Source organism: Portunus trituberculatus, chromosome 44, assembly GCF_017591435.1.
Source record: "Portunus trituberculatus isolate SZX2019 chromosome 44, ASM1759143v1, whole genome shotgun sequence".
In the NCBI taxonomy this organism is placed as follows: Eukaryota; Metazoa; Arthropoda; class Malacostraca; order Decapoda; family Portunidae; genus Portunus; species Portunus trituberculatus.
In genome coordinates, this window is record NC_059298.1 from 26,837,614 (window position 1) to 26,843,576 (window position 5,963).

Genomic DNA, 5,963 nt, shown 5'->3' on the forward strand with positions numbered 1-5,963 from the left:
ATCTAGATTTTAGCAAGGCGTTTGATAAGATACCGCATAGGAGGCTAGTGTACAAATTGAGACTACATGGGATAGGGGGTAGGTTAGTTGATTGGATTAGTGAATGGCTTTCTGATAGGAAACAGAGAGTAGTATTAAATGGGGCAATGTCTGAGTGGAAGGAAGTAGTTAGTCGGGTATCCCAAGGATCTTTTCTTGGTGTACATTAACAATTTAGATATAGGAATTAGTAGCAAAGTATCAAAGTTTGCAGATGATACTAAGATAGCATGTGCAGTACAGGGTGAAAAGGACAATTACAGAATACAACGAGACCTGGACAGGCTGATAGCATGGGCAGACAGGTGGCAGATGGAGTTTAATTCTAAAAAGTGTCAGGTTATGCATTTAGGTAAAGACAACACAAACTTTAGCTATGAGATGGAGGGATGTTGGCTAGAGGCACTAGAGGAAGGAAAGGATTTAGGAGTAGTGATAGACAGGACTATGAAATTTTCAAAGCAATGTTTAGAAGCAAGAAATAGGGCAAATAGGATCCTGGGTTTTATAAATAGAAATGTTAGTTATAAAAGTAAGGAAGTGGTGCGTAGCTTATATAATTCCTATGTTAGGCCCCATTTAGAGTATTGCATACAGGCCTGGTCACCCCATTATAGGCAGGATATCAACATGTTAGAAGCAGTTCAGAGAAGAGCAACTAGGATGATACCAGCATTAAAGCACCTGGAGTATAGAGATAGATTAAAGGAATTAAACATGTTTTCTTTTGAGAGGAGATGTATAAGAGAGAATATGATAGAGTTATTTAAAATGTTCTCAGATACAAACTACATAGATGTGAGATCTTTCTTTACCTTAGAGGAGGGAAGTAGGATTATAAATCATGGCAGGAAGATTAGAAAGCAAGGCTGCAGGTTAGATATAAGAAAATATTTCTTTAGTCATAGGGTGGTAGACTTCTGGAATGCATTGCCAGAGAGGGTTGTAAATAGCACTAGTTTGACAATGTTTAAAAACAGATTAGATAAGCACTTAAATTTATTAGATTTATAATTATGTATAGCACTGCATGATAGTTTTTATAAGAAATTTATTATAGTTAAACAAGACATGATCCCCATGTATGGGGATCACAGATTGTAGAGGAATTCGCTGCAGGACTTAGCCCTGTTAATGGGCCAAATATTTAGAATTAGTATATAATGTATTGTGTACTTGTAAGTGTATCTTTAAGTACTGATGACGAGGTCGCTGTGCAACTGATACAGGATAACCTAGATGGGCCCTGGTGGCCCTTTGTTATCCTATTATTTATGATATGTTATGTTATGTTATGAAATACCGCAGTATTTCATTAGTACAGGCAACCCCCGTTTAACGAAGGGGTTACGTTCCTAAAAAACACTTCGTTAAGCAAAACTTCGTTAAGCGAACCGATTATAACAAGTTAAACCCCTGATTTGAACTTCCATTGAGAGTAAGCAAAGCAAGAGTGCATCATAGTACAATAAAAGGTTTAATGAAAGTAAGAATTATGAATTTAACATTTAGGTAGTTTAATTTAAGTCATTATAATGTACACTAATGTATGTATGTATGTAACTTTATAATGTTGATGATCTTAACTTTATGAAGGGAGGAAGAGTGATACGGGAAAGACACTAACCGGCAAACTGTGGAATGTAAACAAAGTGCGCATCATTGTACTGCATACAAAACTTATGGACCACATTTCCACAAGGCTTTCCATTTTATCCATTGTAGAGTCAAGAGTTCAGGTGGTTCTTTTAGTTTGCAAGGAAGATACGGTCTCACCAGCCTCCTTAATAGAGTCTGCTGACTTGAAAATAGAGACAGTATAATATGGAGTCAAGATAGTGGCCAGCACTGCTATAGTTTTCTGGCCTCTCTCATGTCTATGAATAATATCTAGCTTCATTTGGAGAGTAAGAGACTTCCTGGTCTTCTTACGAACACTAGGCCAATTGCAGGGCATTTTGGTGGTAAGTTGAGCTAGGGAAGACAAGCTGCTGCTGAGGCTGTTATGTTTTGACTGGGGAGTGAGTGTTGCGCGTGTTGTCCACGAGAGGCTTGATCTTGATCTTTATTCTATAGGTGTCACAGGATTTTTCCTGAGGCAGGCCTTAGTACCAGCAGCTCCTGGTGTATTCAAAAGCCTGTCAGCTTGCGTGATATGGTGGGGCTTTCAAATTTGGAAAAAAATTACCTGGATAAAACTTCGTTAAAGCGAGTTTGGTGTTCGTTAAACGAGCAGATGGTAGTAAAATGAAACCTTCGTTGGAGCGAAATTTCGTTGTGTGAATCTTCGTTAAACGGGGGTTGCCTGTATAACGTACGGAGGAAAGACAGGGGGTAAAGGAGGAGGAGGAGTTATGATAATGTTAAGGAAAGAGTTGGTGGTAAACCAAGTGGAATATGGGGAAGGAAAAGAGGAAATACTGTATATTAAGATGCATATTAATAAAAAAGAAATAGCAATCACTGGAACGTATGTGCCACCAAAAACAAATTCATGGACCAACCAAGAATATAAAGACATGATAGAAGACACAATAAGGAGTCTAAAGAGAGTCATTAAAGAAAGAAGAAAAGTGTTATTAGTAGGAGACTTCAACTGTAAAGAAGTGGACTGAGAATATTATGAAAGTGGTATGGGGGAAGAAGCCTGAGGAGAAAGATTCCTGAACCTAATGATAGACAATATGATGGACCAAAGAACAAAGGAAAGCACAAGATTCAGAGGAAACGACGAGCCGGCGAGGTTGGAGCTGGTTTTTACAAGGGGTATACAAATGAACAATGATATAAGATACAAGTGCCCATTGGGAAAGAGTGACCATGTAATTTTAGAAATGGATATATATATAGAAGAGGGAAAAGAAGATAGAGATGAATCATACAAAGAAAACCAACTAAATTACAGAAAGGCTGATATTGAGAATCTCAAGAATATATCAAATACGTTAACTGGGAGGAGATGGAAAACACTGAGAGGGTGCAGAAGAAATATAACTTATTTTTGAAAATATACAGAACAGAAGTCAGGGAATATGTCCCAAAATATAGACCTAAAGAAGGAAAAAAAAAGATTGGTTTAACGCAAGGTGTGCCAGGGCAAAGGAGAAAAGAGATGGAGCATGGAAAAGGTGAAGGAGAAATAGAAATCCAGTAAATAAGGAAAACTTCAAGACAGTGAGAAATGAATATGTTAAAGTGAGGAAGGAAGAGGAGAGGAACTATGAAAGGAACATTGTCGAAAAATGCAAGGAGCAACCAAAATTGTTCTACAGATTCATCAATGGAAAAATAAGACAAAAAGAAACAATTGTAAGGTTAAAAGGAGAGAATGGGATGGTGGAAGACCCAAAAAGTATGGCAGAACTGTTAAATTGTAAATTTCAAGAGGTCTTTACTAAGGAGTCCAAATTTGAAAGGCCACAGGGTAATAGAGACCATCTATATGAAAGAGATTAAAGTAACCAAGCTTGAAATAAAAGAGTTAATGAAGGAACTGGATGAAGAAAAGGCAATGGGACTGGATGAAGTCCCAGGTAGAATACTAAAAGAATGTAGGGAAGAACTAGCAAGTCCTATATACATCATAAAATGCTCAATAAAATATGGAACAGTACCAGTAGAATGGAAAAGAGCTGAGGTGGTTCCCATATATAAGAGAGGAAAGAAGGAAGAACCTTTAAATTACACTAACTAGTGTAATATGTAATATGTGTGAAAAAGTGATAAAGAAACAATGGATCGACTTCCTTGAAGACAACAAATTATCATCAAATAGCCAATCTGTTTTTAGAAAAGGGTGGTCATGTGTAACAAATTTACTGAGTTTCTACTCTAGAATAGTTGACAGAGTACAAGAGAGAGAGGGATGGGTTGATTGTATTTATTTGGATTTCAAAAAGGCATTTGATAAAGTGCCACATGCAAGGTTACTGTGGAAATTAGAGAAGGGTGGCTTAAAACGAACCACATTGAAATGGATGGAAAATTGCTTGAGGGGGAAAGAAATAAGGACGGTAGTCAAAGATATGAAGTCCGAGTGGAGAGCAGTAGAAAGCGGAGTGCAGCAGGGGTCAGTACTGGTGCCATTACTTTTCCTCATAAATATAAATGACATGCCAGAGGGAGTGAACAGCTACATAAATCTGTTTGCGGATGATGCGAAACTGTGCAGAGTAATAAAGCAAAAAAAGAGGATTGTGAAATACTGTAGGAAGACCTAAATAAGATCTGGGAATGGAGTAAAAAGTGGGAGATGGAATTCAATGTGGACCAAAACCATGTCATGGAAATGGGAAGGAGTGAAAGACAACCAGTGGGAATCTACAAGATGGGAGATGGGAGTAGAACTGGAGAAAGTAAAAAAGGAAAGGGATTTTGGCGTGACGATGGAAGAAAACAATCAACAGGTAAGCCATACAGATAAAATCTTCAGAGAGACATATAATTTGCTAAGAAATGTTGAATTAGCATTTCATTACATGGACAAAGAAATGATGAAGAAATTGATAAGTACTATAATAAGACTCAGATTGGAATATGCAGGGGTAGTGTGGACCCTCCATAAAAAGATACACATAAAGAAGCTGGAGAGAACAAAAAATGGCTACAAGAATGGTTCCAGAATTTGAAGGGATGACATATGAGGAGAGACTAAAGGCTATGGATATACCAACTCTGGAACAGAGAAGGGAGAGAGGGGATCTGATACAAGTTTGTAAATTGATCAACGGAATGGACCAAGTGGATAATGAGAAACTGCTCCTGAGAGACGAATATGACAGTTGAAGCACAAGATTGCATGGTAAAAAGCTGAGGAAAGGAAGATGTCTAAGAGATATAAAAAAATACAGTTTCCCGCAAAGATGTGTTGAGACGTGGAACAGCCTGAGTCAAGAAGTGGTGACAGCGAGTGTGCATAGTTTTAAAGAAAAATTGGATAAGTGTAGATATGGAGACGGGGCCACACGTGCGTAAAAGCCCAGGCCCTGTAAAAATACAACTAGGTAAATACACACACACACACACACACCAAAGTTTGTAGACAAGTCTTTAAATGGAATAGCTACATTTTTACTGTAATAACAAACATCCTGACCAAACCCAGACCAAAAAGTATCATTCGAGTTCAATCTTAAGGGAAGGCAATTGGACAGATTTAGTGCAAGTCCCCAAAATTCAGACACCTAGAAAAGATTATCTATATCCCATTGACAATTTCTAACTGCAATGAGCACATAATTTAAAACTTGCCTCAATACTAATAAATATATACAATTCTAGGTCAACAAATATCTTAGTAGAAGAGACTATAACAAAAAAGAGTAAGGGTCCCTGATGGACACCATTGGTCACCTGCTTGGTTGAGCTCCTAGTATGTGCCACCACAACATTTAACATCTGTCCAGTAAAAAAATCTTTTATCCACAACAAAAACTTTAGCCTGTAATTACCAGTTACTAATTTGTTTAGCAGAATGTCATGATTAACTACTTCAAAAGCTTTAGTATAATCAAATAAAATCAAGTCATCAACTTTCCCATCATCCATTGCCAAAATTACATGAGTGTAAGTGAGTAATAATTGATTTTCGTAAATCTTTAGAACAGGACCTCCTCTCTAATCTGTGCAATAATAACACAAAATGATGAGTAGTTAATGGAGAACACGTACCTTGTGGTCTTGTTTGGGGGTCACACACGGTTATGTCACATTGCCTCACTGAAATTAGAGACGTCACTCGGAGTCCAAATAGTAAACACTGCTATTGTCTATTGTATATATCTGGGGTTTGTGGGTAACAGGAAGTGACTGTCTGTTGTTCACATCCTGGGTTTGTGGGTAACTGCTGAATAGGATTCTTATTGTGTCTATAGTTCTTTTGTCCAATGACGTGCCACCACCTCTTAACACCACAAGCTGCACCA